The sequence below is a fragment of the Ursus maritimus genome (genome assembly GCF_017311325.1).
Source record: "Ursus maritimus isolate PB19 chromosome X unlocalized genomic scaffold, ASM1731132v1 scaffold_X1, whole genome shotgun sequence".
Lineage (NCBI taxonomy): Eukaryota > Metazoa > Chordata > Mammalia > Carnivora > Ursidae > Ursus > Ursus maritimus.
Window position 1 is genome coordinate 108762525 of NW_024423319.1, and position 17447 is coordinate 108779971.

A 17447-nucleotide genomic window follows, 5' to 3' on the forward strand; every position below is an offset into this window, starting at 1 on the left:
AATTTTCTTGAAACCTCATCGAATGTATATTTGCCATTAATCATTCACTACAAAGCAAGCTGTCTGCCACGTATAGTATTCATGTAGTCTCGCACATGTATACATACCTGTGCGTGAACATTATAAAGAGAGTTGCTCAATACCCATAATGTATTCAGAGAATAGAGGAGGAGCCCTTCAAAAATAAAATAGTAGTTTTTACAGAGTTGTATGTATAGGAATGTGTTAAACACTTATGCTCGGGAGTATAATTTTTTAATAATGAGAGAAGTTCATTACACTGTTCTTCATATCACTTTCCTTCAGACAGGCTACTGACCTTCCTTTAGAAAAATTCTTCTTTCATTCCCATTAAGTTGTCAAGGGTCACAAGGCTCTAGAAAGCATTTCACTACTGTCCTGGGTTGAATAGTATCCCCCCAAAATTCATGTCCACCTGGACCCTCAGAATGTGACTTTACTTGGAAATAGGGTCTTTACAGATGTAATTAGTTAAGATGAGATCACACTGGATTAAGAAGGCCCCTAAACCAGTAACTGGTGTCCTCATAAGAAGGCCATGCAAGGACCAGAGACACACAGAGGAGAGCGCCATGTTAAGACAGAGACATATATTGGAGGGATGCATCTACAAGCCAAGGAATGCCAAGGATTGCTGGCAACTAGCAAAAACTAGGGGAGAAGCATGAAGCAGATTCTCCCTCAGAATCTCTGGAAGGAACCAACTCTGCCGACAACGGACTTTGAACTTGTAGCCAACAGAACTATAAGAGAATAAATTTCTGTTGTCCGCGTATGACAGCAGAAACTGTTGTAAACATCTTGCAGCCGTGATGGGGACAAGCCTGAGGACCAAACCAATTCTCTGAGAATGGCAGAGAAAAACTAGGAGAAGAGCCTGGGCTTTTAATAACATTATCAAGCCTCCGAATTAATTAACCTTGTAACCATTCTATCCTCAGTTTTCTTGTTAAATAAGATAACAATTTCCTTATTCCTTAAGCTTCTTTCAGTTGGGTCTTCAGCTCTGCAGTCAAAAACATTCTAACTGATAAGCCACTTCTGGTATAAATACAAAAGGGCAATATTTTGGCTTCATTTCATGTTAACTAGACTTTTGTGCATTACTCTAAAGCTTAGCCACTGGGATAAAAAGATGAGTAGAATCAAAACTTCGTATGTGAAGTGGAAACTCTTATACAGAATAACTTGAAGAGAGAAAAGACTATCTTCAGTTAAATGTTTTTGTGCAGATAACAATGACATCGATGGTCTTGAATTATGTAATACTTTGCTCCACAGTGTCAATTATGAGCAATGTCTTTTGCAATTCAAGATTAGAAGCATCTTAACTTTACATTTCATTTACCTTCGTCACATAGTTTTCAATCATCTGTTTTCCATGTTGGCTATGCTTCAATTTCTCTTTTCAATTTATTAAAACTCTTCTTTGCTGAACCTGAGCAAACTACAGCCGAATACATGCAAAATGCAAAAGTAGTGAATATGGAAAAGTAAACAATCACCGCCAAATAAATAATCCACAATCTAAAGCATTAGTTTTGCTATACGAAAAGTTAATAAAGCAAGTAAAAAGAGCTGAAGATGACCAGCAACGAATGACAATAAAACTTGTGAATAGTTCTATGAGATGAAAAAAATATATTTAAAAGTATTTCTTTCTGAGGTGAAGGGGATATGACATTAATGGGCTTAGTGAATGAGTTTAGATGCTGAGTAGGGGCTTGAAATAGTACCAGGGAAAACCATAGTTCAGCAGCAAGGGCTGGAAAACTAGAAAGAATAAGTAAAACGGAGCCAAGGAAGAAGATGAGATCATAAAAAGCAGTCTATTTGAGGTTCAGCTCTAAGATTTGTATAATCAAAGTGAAATTTTTTCCATTTCAGGGACTGGAATTATGTTGAAATGGATTTTGATAAAACTCATCATTCAAACTTTATGAGTACAACTCCATAATTGCTACCTATCCATTATATAGAATATACCCACAGAATTCTGTTGGCTGAATTAGTCGTGACTCATTGGTATGTTTTTAGAACATTTAGATATATTGGTTGCATGAACATTTCAGGCAGTGTTGTCCAAATGTTCCTCAATCAGCATACTTCAGTAGTTTCTGCCATTTCTAATCAGCACTAAAACATTACAAACCACTTAAAACATTTCATAAAATAGGCTTTCGTGAATTTTGTTTCATTAATTTCAAAGGAATTTAGCAATAGCCTTAGACAGTTATTAGTGCTTTTTTAATGTTAATAACACTCCCCTTCAAGAGAAATAAACAGTGACTTGGCTATTTATTCATTCACTCAACATTTATCAGCATCGCTCTGTGCAAAGCCCTGAAGTATGCCAGGTGGGGAATATTTAGGTGAATCAGACAGGGATTCTGCTCATTCTGATATCACAGTTAATTTGACAACATAAAACACATACACAAACGACTATAACAAGATATAAGAAGTAGTAAATGTTAAAGGAGATGTGGACATAAAATTCAAGGACAGTGAGAGAATATTGCCCTCGGAGAGGTACAGGAAAGGCTTTGTGGAGAAAGTGCCGTCAATGCTGAATTCATTTCTTCTTTCAAGAAAAATTTGCTGGAAAGGTCCCAGCCCTCACAGAAAGTACAGTCCAGTGGGAAAGACAGCCAACAAGAAGATAGTGATTTCAGAGTGGAGTGTCCCAGGGAAAGGGAAAGAGTTTAGTAAAATCAAGAAATAGAAATAAGGGGGCGCCTGGGTGGCTCAGTCGGTTAAGCATCCAACTCAATTTCGGCTCAGGTTGTGGTCTCTGGGTTGTGATCTCAGGGTCGTGAGATGGAGCCCCACGTTGGGCCCCTTGCTGATCCTGGAGCCTGCGTAAGATTCTCTCTCGCCCTCTGCCCCTCCCCCACCGGCTCACACACGCACTGGGACTCTCTCTCTCAAAAAAAGAAGAAAGAAAGAAAAAGAAATAGGGCCAGTGTGGGCAGAGTGTAATAAGGGAAGGGGAGAGTGATAGGAGATAAAGTCAAAGGGGTAGGGGGTGTTCAAATCGTGTAAGACCATGTAGGCTACAGGAAGGAGTTTGGATTTTACTCCAAGTGCTTTGGGAAGCCACTAAAGGGTTGAGCACGAAGGTAACATGATCTGCTTTGCCTTTTTAAAAGATCCCTGTGGTTGCAGGGTGGAGAAGGGATTGTAGGGAAGTAAGAGTTGGAGCAGGAACACCTCTGAGTAAGCAAATGAAAAAGTCCAGGTGAGAGATCATGGTGCCTTAAATTCCATTGGTAACCAGAGAAAGAAGTGGCTAGATTCAAGATCTGCTCTGAAGATTGAGCCCAAAGACTTCCTGCTGGAGCCCTGTGAAGTGTAAAGGAAGTAGAAGGATTAAAGGGGGCTCTTAGGATTTCGGCTTATAAACGGTGATGACATTTACTGAAGTCGAGAAGGCCTGCAGGGGGAGTAGAGTGGAGGGAAGAGGTAAACAAAAATCCTAATTTAACCATGTTACGTTTGAGATACCTTTTGGACATCCGCATGGAGATAAGTCGACAGTTACACAGACAAATCTGGAGATCACTGGAGACAAAAGGGCTGAGGATATAGATTTGTAAATCATTAGCACATAGATGGTCTTTAAAGCCCTGGACCTGGGTAAGATCAGTAGGGAGAAAGTGTTGATAGGCTAGGACAAAGACCTAGGACCGAGCCCTGGGGCACTTGAGAGATGGATAACATTTTGATACGCAGGGATTAGAAAGGCATTTAATAGGAAGGAATAAAGCGAACAAAAGCTCAGGGACAGCAAAGCGCTGAGCAGAAGTGGGGGAACATGGCTAATCCATTTAGGGAGAGTCTATAATAGATACCAAGTCCTACATTTGGTTCAGACTTCAATGGAAATCATGGAAGGTTTTAAATCAGTGGAGTGATTCTGCCCCTGATAAAGTCGGAGGAACTTCTTTGTAACCACCCTTCTCTAGATAACAACTAGAAACCCTTGACAAGATTGTTAAATCCTGCTTGAAGACAACTGGAGCACCAAACAAAAGCAGGCAGATACTGGAGGGGTCAGCTCTTTGTGAGTTTCCCATATTTATTTTGCCTGAAGGCAAGTCCCACTCTTCACCTCGTAAGAAGGGCAGCTAAACCCTGTTTTCTTGGTTTGACAAACCCAAGGACAGAGTTTAGACTGAGGTGGGGAGGGGATAGAAATCTGAATGGAGAGAGGCAGAAAGGGAGTACTTTTTTTTTAAGTTTCATTTATTTAAGTAATCTCTACACCCAACATGGGGCTGAAACTCACGACCCCGAGATCAAAAGTCACACGCTCCTCCAACTGAGCCAGCTAGGCCTCCTCAGGAAGGGAGTACTTTAAGTCTGTGTTGAAACTTTGCTTAAATCTCTGGCTGATCCTGGAAGTACACATATAAAGGGCAGACTCCAAGAGGTCCAGGTAAGGTTAAAAAAAAAACAAAAAACAAAAAACCACTGAGATTTTAGCTGCTGCCCACCATGGGGGAGACAGTTTGGAATTTGAGCTCAGCCAAGTTAACCGCCTACAAAAACAAACAAAAAGTTCCTTTGGAGGAGCAGAACAGAATCCAGAATCTCTAAAACATGTCATTTACAATAACCAGAATACAATTCAAAATTATTAGACATATGAAGAAATAGAAAAACATGACCCATACTCAAGAGAAAAAACAATCAATGGAGAAAATCAATGGAGATGACCAAGATGTTGAAATAAGCAGACATGAAGAAAATATGCTTGTAATGAATAAAGCTGAGGATCTTAGAAAAGTAGAACTTAGGTCAGTGTATGAGATCAATTTGAGGATGCAGAGGCCAGAGATGGGAGAACAGTAAGGAAGCTTTGATGAGTGAGCAGTTCTATGGATATAAAGATAGGAAAGATGGCAAAAAAAAATTACTTTGAAAAATACTATCTAACTATGGGAAGAAGTGAGAGGAATCAAAGACGACACTGAGGTTTCAAGTATGGTTGGCTAAAAGAATGATAGCACCGCTGGCAGAAATAGAGGATATAAAGCTTGGATATTAGATGACAAATTCAGCTTTCAAAACATGGAGTTTAAAGTGTTAACAAGATATCAAGATGGAGTATGCAACATAGAGTTCCAAATTCAAGATAAAGCTGTGCAAAAGGTCAGAGTCAAGGCCAGGGAGAGTGATTTGGGGTCATTTAATATAGAAGTGATCATTGAAGTCCCTAAAAAATTGGATTAAATTTTCACGGAAGAATGCATATTGTTAAAAGATAAATAATATGTAGTATTTACCTATTGCTGCTGCATAGCAAATCAAAAATACTTAAAACAAGGACCATTTATTTAGCTCATAATTCTGTGGGTTAGCAATTTGGGTTGGGTTCAGCTGGACATTTATACTGATCACTTACAGTCTCACTCATGTATCCACCAGCAGGTGCCAGGTCAGCTTTGCTGACAGTTGTTAGAATTAGGTTGAAATAGATATTGATAAAACTCACCATTCAAACTTTATGAGTATGACTCCATAATTGCTACCTATCTATTATGTAGAATGAGCACCTTTCAGACCTCATCTGGGATGGTTCATCTCTGCTCCATATGCTCTCTCATCCTCTTGTAGTCTAACCTGGGCTTGTTCACATGAATTGCAAGAGAGCGAGCAGAAGTGTGCAGAACCTTTTTTTTCCCTCTTCCCGCTCCCGCCACCCGACTGTGCAAAACCTTTTAAGGCTCAGACTTCGACCCAGCAACACATTGCTTCCATCTCATTCTGCTGGCCTAAGCTAGTCATCAGGCTGTCCCAGATTCAAGAAGTAGGGAAATAAACTCCACACTTTGATGGGAGAAACTGCAAAATCACGTCGCAAAGGGGCGTGGATACAGAAAGGGGAATAATTTATGGCCATTTTGCAATCTACCAAAGTGTCAAAGGACTTTGAATTTGTACATCCGTGTTCACAAAAGCATTATTCTCAATAGCCAAGAGGTGGAAGCAACCCTAAGTGTCCATCAACAAAAGAATGGATAAACAAATCATGGCATATACATGCAGTGGAATATTATTCAGCCTTAAAAAGGAAGGAAATGTGCACATGCTACACATGGATGCACCTTGCGGACATTATGCTAAGTGAAATAAGCCAGTCACCAAAAAGATAAAAACTGTATGATTCCACTTACATGAGGCATTTAAAACAGTGAAATTCATAGAAACAGAAAGTAGAATGGTGGTGGCCAGAGAGGGGAGGGGAAAATGGAAGTTGTTTAACGGGTATAGAGTTTCAGTTTTGCAAGATGAAAAAGTTCTGGATATCAGTTGCACAGAAATGTAAATATGCTTAACACTACTGACCTATACCCTTAAGTGGATAAGATGGTAAATTTTACATGATGTGTTTGTTATCACAGTTAAAAATAAAATATCTGTTAAAAGATAGAACTTTGGATATGACCCATATTTGGGGGAGAGGAGGAAAAAGAGAACCAAAGGAAATATATTTTGCCCAGTCTGGAACTAGTGGAAACCAATCTAGCAAGTAGGCTTTGGAAATGGTTCTCTACTCTTCTGTCTTTAAGGACCCCTGTAAGATAAAGGATTCTGGAAATGAGCCTTTCCTCAGTAAAGGAAATGGGAGAGCAATCTGCTCATCTGGGCCTCCTCTCTCCAGGATTCTAGAGTTCACATGATTTCTCCAATCATCCAGGCTTATAATATCATGGTGGAAATTCCAACCCCAGATCCACCTTCTTTTCTCATTTCTGCCAGCCCCATCTCCTAGTCCTGGACCTCAATCTGGTCTCTTGGCTTCACATCAAATTGATTATTCCCTGTTAACGATAAAATTGGCCTCCAGTGCTTCCCAGAACCATAGCCCCATCTTGCTCCCAGAGGGCACACATCTCTGGGAGAGTGTTACACACCTTAGACTGGTTCTAAAGTTCTGCTGCACTCAGGGATTTGTTTGTACTGGGCTGTCCTTTCTCTGACACAGAAGGCACAACTCTTCTGCTCTCCCAGATGGACGTATTTGCTTGGTTCTGCCTTGTTCCCTGCTTGCTCACTCACTACAGTCAGGGTGTCTTGTGGCCAGACCTGGAGTCCTCCTTCTCACTTGAAACTGCTGCAAATGGTAAAGTCAGGGAAGTGGGCATCCATCCTAACAGCCAAAAGGGATACCAAAGTTTAGTAAAAATGTTAAAACCACCAAAATTCTATTCATAATCAAAATGTCAGGATTGCCTCAAGAACATATTTACAGTTTGTGTGTTCAAGATCCAGACAAGGTCCATACATTACATCTGGTTGTTTCTTTTAATATAAAACATTACTCCCTACCCTCTTTTTATTCATTCCATCGACTTGTTACAGAAACCTGACCAACTAAACCTGAAGACTATATCACATTCTTTATATTAGCCTACTTTCTTTTTTGTTTTGTTAAAGTTCATGATTTAATAGTGATACTTCACTTTTTGATTGAAGTATAATTGACACACAATATACGTTAGTTTCAGGTGTACAACCTGGTGATTCGACAACTCTAGACATATGCTGTGCTCACCAGAAGTGTAGCTCCCATGTGTCGCCATACAGCGCTGTTACAACACCATTGATTATATTCACTATGCTGTGCCTTTTATCCCTGTGACTTACTCATTCTGTGACTGAAAGCTCGTGCCTTCCACTCCCCTTCACCTATTTTGCCCATCCCCCTGCCTCTCTCACCTCTGGCAACCACCGCTCCTCCATATTTATGGGTCTGTTTCTGCTTTTTTGTTTGTTTGACTTTGCTTTTTAGATTCCACATATAAGTGAATCATTTGGTATTTGTCTTTATCTGTCTGTCTGATTTCATTTAGCATAATATCCTTTAGGTTCATCCATGTTATTGCCAATAGCAAAATCTCATTTTTTTTATTATGGCTGTGTAATATTCCATTGTCTCCATCAATGGACACTTAAGTTGCTGCCATCCTTGGCTATTGTAAATAATGCTGCAATAAACATGGGGGTGTGTATATCTTTTCGAATCAGCTTTTGTTTTCTTTGGGTAAATATACAGTTGTGGAATTACTGGATCATATGGTATATCTATATTTAATTTTTTGAGAAATCTCCATAACTGTTTTCCACAATGGTTGCACCAATTTACGTTCCCACCAACGCTAGGAGTTCCCTTTTTTCACTTCCTCATCAACACTTGTTATTTCTGTGTTTTTGATACTAGCCATTCTGACTGGTGTGAGGTGATAGCTCATTGTGGTTTTGATTTGCATTTCCCTGATGACGAGTGATGTTGAGCATCTTTTCATGTGTTTGTTGGTCATCAGTAGTCTTCTTTGGAAAAATGTCTATTCAGGTTCTGTCCACTTTTTAATCAGGTTATTTGTGGGGTTTTTTGGGGTTGAGTTGTCTAAGTTCTTTATATATTTTGAATATCAATCCCTTATTGATTATATCATTTGCAATTATCCTCTCCCATTCAGTAGGTTGCCTTTTCATTTGTTGATGGTTTCCTTCACTCTGCAAAAGCTTTTTAGTTTGGTGTAGTCCCAATAGTTTATTTTTGCTTTAGTTTCCCTTGCCTTAGGAGACCTATCTAGAAAAGTGTTGCAAAGGCCCATGTCAAAGAAATTACTACCTCTATTTTCTTCTAGGAGTTTTATGGTCTCAGGCCTCACAATTAGTTGTTAATCCATTCTGAGTTTATTTTTCTGTATGGTGTAAGAAAGGGGTCTGGTTTCAGTCTTTTGCATATGGCTGTCCAGTTTTCCCAGTACCGTTTAAGTGACTGCCTCTTCCCCCATTGTATATTCTTGCCTCCTTTATCATAGATTAATTGATCATATAAGCGTGAGTTTATTTCTGGCCTCTCTATTCTGTTCTATTGATTTATGTGTCTATTTTGTGCCGGTGCTATACTGTTTTAATTATTACCGCTTTGTAGTATATCTTGAAATTTGGGATCATGATACTTCCGCTTTGTTCTTCTTTCTCAATGTTGCTTAGTATGTTTCTCTATTTTCTTCCTTCTGGTATCATTTCGTTTCTTTCTCTAGCCCCCTTTTTCCTGAAAACAGAAGTTAGCTCTGGAGCAGCCTAGTTCACTGGAACTCTCTGCCAGAGTGGAGCCATCTTATGATGTGCGCTGATACCATAGCCACTAACCAGAGGTGAAAATTGACATTTGAAATGTGGTTAGTGGGATTAAGGAGATGAATTTTAAATTTTTATTTTATTTTACTTAAATTTAAGTAAATTTACTTTACTTTACTTACTTTACTTTAAATTTACTTAAACTTAAGTAGCCATACGTGGCAAGTGGCTACCCGAATGGACAGCACAGCTCTAGGTGCTTAATTGAATTCCACTTCAAGTTCCTAGAAAGAATACTTCATGGGTAGTACTATATGCTTCCCATTGCATGACACAAGAGACTTAGAGTGTTTCGTTATCCCAACTTTTCTGGTGTTGAGACTGATCGGTAAATTCAAGTGGTGATAGCCTGATCCTTCCGGTTCAAGTTCCCCATCCACTTTTTATCTAATGGCTTCATTCACTCACAATTTTTGCCTAAATCAGTTCTTTCATTATGGGTTTCAAAAGAGTGCTTTTCTAAATCTATCACTCTGTCTATATTTACAAGCCAAAATTCTTCTGTAAAGAACTTTCATCGACTAATTTTATATGGTTGGTTTGAAATACAGTTTATATAAGAAAAGGCATGATAAATCCTTAATTGTTTCTCTTAATTGCCATTAATGGCTGGAGTGAAATGCAGGTGTCTTGCATCTATGCAAAGCTTTTGGGATTTTATCCTGAGCTATGGAAAGCTATTGTGAGTTTTAAGCAGGGGATGAACAAAATGAGATTTTCGTTTCAAGAAGCACCCTTTGGCCATAGTATGGAGAACGGGTTAAAAGTCAGGAAGATTCTAGAATGAGCCGTCATAATACAGGCCAGAAATGGTTAGGACCTGAACTCTGGAGGGGGTCGTAGAGTAGGAGAGCTTGACAGAATCCAGATTAGAAAGCAGAATCAACAAAATATAGCTGTCAAATAATGTAGTGGGCAGGGCAAGAGGGGATAGGGTAGGATGACAGGATGAACTCTAGATTTATTATAATTTGGTGAACTAAGTAGCTGGTCATGCCACAGACCACCTTGAGAAATACAGGAAGAGAAGGAGAGAGAAGTTACTTTCCAAATGAAAAATGAAATCAGCCCAAACACAGACCTCCTGCACAGAAGGAATGATTTATGAAGCTGCAGCATAATTCTTTTCACTCGACTCTAACAAATAATAGTGAGTGCGTACTATACTATACTCGGGGAAAATTGCTGATACAGAATCATCCGGATTCCAGAGATCTATAAATAAAAATCAGGGGTTATTTTGTTAGCATTAGTGTTTAACCCAAAGAAATTAAATTCCAGGCTCTATTCCTAATCCATTTTTAAACATGTTTCAAATTCTGATCTATCATTTTTTTCCTATTGCTTACAAAGATGTACCTACTATTTTAAGAAATCCTTAATAGTGGATATGACGTTTTTAGAAGTGGAAAACACTATGCAAGTGTATAAGCAAAAATCTTCTCAGTGGTTGTATTAATTTCCTAGGGCTGCCATAATGAAGTATCACAAACTGGGGAGGGAGGCTGCTTAAAACAATAGAACTTTATTGCACACCGTTCTGGGGACTAGAAGTCCAAAATCAACTCAGCAGCAGGGACATGCTCCCTGTGGAAGCTGTAAGGGAATCCTTCCTTGCCTCCTTCTAGCTTCTTGCCTCTTCCTAGCTTCCAGTGGTTTGCCAGCAATCTTTGGTGTTCTTTGGCTTGTAGATGTATCATTCCAGTCCTCTGTCTTTACGTGACATTCTCTCTGTGTCTCTATCTTCATATGGAAATCTTCTTATAAAGTCACCACTCATATTGCTTAGGAGCCCACTGTATTCAGGTGTGACCTCATCTTAACTAATTATATCTACAACAATCCCATTTCCAAATAAGGTCACATTCTGAGGTACTGGGTGTTAGGACTTCAATATATCATTGTTGGGGGACACAATTCAACCCAGTAGAGTGGTCTAAAGACCCATGCTGAATTATGGAAAGAAAAGTTTTCATTTGAAAATTATCTCCTTTAACATTATTTCAAAAGCATTTTACTGATTGCTCTTTGGGGAAACTGAAACTTAGTTTCATTTTTTTTCAAAATGACATTCACAGAACCTTGCTGTCTCTAGCAAGGTGAAAAGAAATAAAGAACAAGAAAGTGATATGACATGCAAATGTATTTAATAAACATCCTTTTAAGTAGTTATATAATTGTATTTTATGGCAAATGTTCCCCCAAATGTTTTTCTGAACATTTTCTGAAAAAATTATAGTGCAAAACATGCATTCTTTATCAAATTGATACACTAATTTTTGCTAACAGTATCTATTGTTAGAAAAAAACAAGATTATGTATGCAAACAATTTAACAGTTTGCAAGTACTTAATAGCTGTTAGCTGTTATTAATATATATTTAGTATTCCTACAATTGCAATGAATATTAAAGAACTTAATACCTGTGAAACACTTATAATAGTGCCTGACACATAGTATGTACTTAATAAATGTCTGGCTTTACTGTCAACATCACCATCATTATATAAGATGGCAAAGTGTCTAGGCTTCTGGGTGGCTCAGTCAGTTGAGCAACTGACTCTTGATTTTGACTCAGATCATGATCTCAGGGTCATGGGATTGAGCCCCAAATCCTGAGTCCCCGAGTCCAGCTCCAAGCTCAGCAGAGAGTCTGCTGGAGATTTTCCCTCCTCCCTCTGCCCTTCCCTCTGCGCTCTCGCTCTCTCTCTCTCGCTCTCTCTCTAAAATAAATAAATCTTTAAAAATATATAAGACAGTAGAGTGTCCAAAACTGTGAACACTACTTGAATTCAACATTTTCATATAGTTTCATTAGGTAGGGTTTCTTTAAATTTCATTTAATCTATAGAATTCATCCCTTATTTAGTAGGAAAGTGTAAGTTATTTAAATTTAATTTTTTTGAAATTCTACCAATTTCTTTTTTAATAAAGGGATTCCTTAATATTTATATGCTCCCAAAGTATATATTTTATTCGCTAGTTAACAGGAACATGACTTAAAAATAAGCTACTAAAGTCATAATCAGTGTGTTGTTTGATAAAAATATACTTCATCTACAAGTATGGCATTATTAATCTACAGTTTTTCCAGACTTGATTTGACACTCCTCCATTCATTCAATTTTTGTGATTAAAGCTGCAGATTTCCCAAGCATATAGTTTGGAGTTCAGTTGGTGGTCGAGGGATAGAGTTCCATTTACTTCCATAGCTTTCCTCTAAGTCACTTTACCAGTTGAGGTCCTGTTGTGGGGCTGGTCTTACATCCAAGTCACTAAAAAAGTCAGGATATTTTTCAAAGTATCTTTTCTAGTTGCAGACTCAAATGTACATTCAAAAACACAAATATAAGCTTTTTAAAAAATGTAACCACGATAACAGCCATGATCTAAAACAACAGTTCCATAAGGTTTGGGGGGTTTTTTCATAGTGATGAGTACTAACTGGTGGTCCTTGGGTTTTTGCTTTAAAATGGTTTGTGGACTGAAAAAACTTGAGAACCGCTGCTCTGACCAACCAAACTAAATTGATAGTTATAAAACAGGAATGTTTATCCTCTAAAGGAGTACTTTACACTGCAATTTTTGGTTAATGTTAAAGCAGCCGTTTTTAATATCAGTTTGAAAATGAAATTTTAATATATTATCTCCCTCTTATGAGTTAGTGTTCATAAACAAGAACGTTTAGTGGGTTTTTTCTGTTCTAGTAAAATGTAAACTGAAGGAAAACAGTAGCTTATTAAAGGTCCAAGAATGGCTTTTCAGTTCTTTGTCAAGTCTCAAAGTCCCATAATTCTTTCCCTTCAAACAACTCTGAAACAAAACGATACCTCTAAGGATTAAGCATTTTGGAAACCAATAAAAGAAAACATTAAAGCATGTCTGACACAGACCTTTCCTGCATACTTCCCTGTTCCTCCCATTCCTCCCTACATAAGTATGAGTCAGGTAATGTTAACTTTGAATCATACATTCGTTAGTTTCTTTTGAGCATTACATAAACAAAGTTTTGATCATAGCCTATGAGGCAACTGACCTGTAATCATTTGCATTTCAACACATGTGGCTTGAAAAACAGAGCAGTAAGTTACCCTACATGCTCTTTTATTTGAATTCCACAGGCAGTTATTCACCATATCATTTTTTGTGATCCAAGAGTGCACTAAAGAAATAGATCATGCCATAATAAAATGCTCACACAACAATAACTTTTGAGTGAAGTATTTGAATTACATTATGTATGCAGGAATACTCCCCTTTCTGAAGCTGATAACAATACCTCCATTTATTGAATGGTTCCTTATGTGGCAGGTGCTGTGCTCAATGCATTACAAACGTTGTTTCCATTCAATCGTCACATCAATCCTACCAGGTGTATATTATTATCCTTATTTTCAAATGAGGAAAACAAAGTTTAGTTCACAAATATTTTTTGAGCAACTACTATGTGCCAGACCCCGTTCTAGGCCATCAAGTTGAAGCTTAGAGACATAAAGGAACCTTCAGTTTGGGCACAGGCCTGTCTCAGCTTTTATCATGATCCCATATCGCCTTACTGGAAAGAATATTCAAGAAATAATTCAAGTATTTGTATCACAGAATGTCTTCCTCTTAGTTCTTTATAGATTTTATTACTGTCTTTCATCTTAGGCAACTCTAGAATCATTAAACTTTATATCTGGAGGGGAACCTAGAGAAGATCCTTACATTTTCCAAAATTTGAATTCTCTCAACTAAGATGTTCAAATAGATGTAGAAATTCCTGTTGTCTCTTAAGATGTGTGTCAATCAAGAAAATATTCTTAATTTACTTATTTGGGAACTTAAAAAAATCCCACAAAATTCATACACATGGAAGATATAGGTCACCACGTACTTTGATTATTATCTTACTTGAGATAAAATTTGAGCCTAAGCTTTATCTTTCTTTCTCTCTGTAAGGAAATAGTCTCTAACAATTACTTTTTCTTTTTTGTGAAAAATAAATATGCTTCAGATAATGTAAAGGGAAAAGACTTTTCAGAGAGACGATGAGGATTACACTTTCTGGGTTCTCTATAGTAGTAACAAAGCTATATGTAATAGAGCTGTGAATTCGGGGTATGTGTAAGGTAGAGATTGTGCCATGAGCCGTGGTTAGTCATCTTGTAACTTTTCCAGACTGACGGAACTCCATTTTTTGAACAAATGTTATTTTGTTAAGTCAATGCCCATTTAAACTTCTATACAAAGGTTATAATTATAGCAGGAAATTGTTGGGGACAGAGGAAGTTAAATTTGGTTGTCTTGTCATACATCAGGAATGATTTCTTGGAAATCTAGTCCAGATTTTCAACTGAGGTTTGCTGTTTCCCTTTGCTGTAGTTTCAAGTAATAACTTTCCAATATTTTGGTTCTGACTGGGAGATTTATGCAGGAGGTGGGGCATAGAATCAGCCCTTTGTTCTGGTTTTGCACCAAGGAGCCCAAAAAGACAGTAGAATGTGAGGATATCACTTAACATTAAATTAGGACATAAAAGGCTCAATGCGAAAGTTCTAAAGCAGTGCTGTCCTCTAGAACTATAATGCCAGTCTTGACAAGTAAGCCCCATATATAAGTATACATTTTATAGTAGCCATATGAAGATGTAAAAAGAAACAGGTGAAATTAATTCTAATGAAATATTTAACTCAATATATTCAAAATATTATTTCACCATGTAGTCAATGTAAAAATTGTTACTGAGCTACTTTACATTCTTTTTTTTTTGTACTAAGTCTTTGAAATCTGGTGTGAACTTTACACTTACAGCACATCTCATTTGTGATCAGCCAATCTTATTTTAAGTATTTCAAGAGCGATGTGTGGCTAGTAGCTCCATATTAGCCTGCACAGGGGTGATCTCTAGAGGCAGCTATTGTCTGAATAACTACACTTAGAGTTTTCCTTCCTTAAACAGGAAAGAAAAAAGTAATCCTGTTCAGGGTAATGTCAGCTTCTATGTTCACGTAACACTCTTTGCAGCCACCTACGAGAAACATCCCCCAGCCTCATTTGATGTTCTCAAATTCTCCCACCCAGAGAGAGTGGTTGCACCGCTTTTGGATTTATAAAAGAAAGAAATGAAAAAAGCTTAACTAAAAGAAAAAAAATCACTTTTCTCTTTGGACAAAAGGAAGGAGAATGGTGTTTTTCCAAATCAATTCATCACTTATCAAGTTGATCCTATGTGCAAGAGAGCTGTGCTAGTGGTACGTAGCCCATATTAACAGCTCATTTCATTCTTAATTCCTGCCATGTGACCACTGTTCACAGTAACTTTGTTTTAGAAGTTATTCTTCTAGTTCTCAAGGTAAAAAGAATAAAAGTTGATACTGAAATCAACTTTTCAGTATACAACTTGATTTATTACAGCGGAGTAATTCGCACGGGGCAGTGTTAGACACATAACTGTCTCCTTAAATATAAGGTCTGTTTTTCCTAAAGCAAGAATGTTAGTTGGAATAATTGATCACTGTTTGGCGGACTAATTTACCTTAAACTAACCAAATTGACCAACTTCTTTTCGATGTGAGGAATGGTAATGTGGCTTTGCAATGTAAATGAAAGATAAGTTAGGCACTTCCTACATAAATGCAAAACAATGCACAACTCCTTATCCTCAAACTTCTGTGAACTGGTTTTACCATCAGGAATTACGGAGACGGCGCTGCCAAATTAGTTGAGCTTGGGTCCAGACTGGATTTGCAACACTTGGGGGAGGTGACAAAATCACGAGCTAAATCCTCCCCACCCCCCACCGCACAGACCACGCTGAGACTGCCCAGATGTTGCCCAACCCTGAGCTGTCCCCCTGAGTCCAAGGCTGAGAGGGAGGGCGCGCAGCGAGGACTTCCGGCCACCTCCTCGGGCTTCCTAAACAGATGGAGCCTCTTCTGGTGGCCACGAGGCTCCCGGGCCTCGAGCTTGTGCCAGAGGGCGCGCAGGCGAAGGCAGCAGAAAGATCTGAACACCTGCCTCTCTCAAACCCAGCGAGAAACCTTGCATCGCCCGCGCAGACCTGGCAGGCCGGGAGTGGGGCTCTAATGTCAACCTCACACCTGCGTTAGGGAGAAAGCCAAGGGCTCTCCAGGTGTCTGGGTCCCAGGATGATGAAAGCGAGCTGTTAAAAGGCGTGCACCGGAAGCGCAGCAGGGGACGCGATGTGGCTGCCGTGCGTGGGAGGGCCGGGACGCCTGGGCCGAGGCCTGAGGGGATGAAGGCACTGGCCTTCCCGGAGATTTCCCTTTACTTTTTTTCCTTCTCCTCGTAGAGGAGGTTGGCCAGTGGCCGCAGTAGCTTTCCACTCAGCCCGGCGACTTTTACACAATTTTGCCCAGGCGCACTAAGCTCGCTAGGCACCTGGCGTTGGGAACACGAGGTAGAACCCCCCGCCCCCCCGCTGGACTCAGGCCAGACGCCCAGGCCTCTCCCCACAAACTCTCCGTCCTCTTGGATTCCGTTGCCGTCTGGGGATTGGGTTTCCTTAACCCAGGGCTTCCCTATCTTGGGCTGGAGGAGGAGTTAAAACTCCTCCCTCGCTTTCCCTCCTCCACCCTTGGCCAGCCTGATTTTTAAATCTGATCTTTTATTTAAAGTCAACAGAAGAGCAGGAACCCCAGGCTCCTGCCAACAAGATATTTTAAAATAATTCCCCAACCTCTGCCGAGAGGGGCAGCCTCAAAAGAACCTCCTTGTTCTTCGTGCAGGGAGTGGGGGACTTCGAGAGTCGAGGCTGATGCCTGAGGGCTCTGCAGACTTTGGGTGGGGGGCGACTCAAGGAGGACAAATGAATTCCAAATTAAAAAGATAACACCAGAGCCTCGAATTGGAGAGCCTTGAATCATAACTGAGAGCCGAACCTCCAGGGGGCTCCAGGGCACAAAGCTTTACGTGTCCCCGTCGTGGGGGACTTTACGGGGAAGGGGGGGCAGATGAATGCCCAGCGTGTGAGCCTGGATAGGGCGGGTCCTGGTCCATTAAAGGATGTGCCCGTAGACACGACGCGCCCACAAACACCCACCGAGGACTCAGACCGAAAAGACACCCCACGCTCACTCCCCTGGTCCTTGGCACCGGACTGTGCCTCGCCCATCTCCGTCCCCAGCTAAGCGGGACCACTGTTCTCTACATTCTTAAGTGGCCTCCAACCTGCTCGGACCCTTAGCAGTTCAAGGCTCCTAGCCTTTCGCTCCTCTTGCGCTTCCCCTCTTCTTTCTCCAGCCGCCCGCCGACGCCCCCAGATC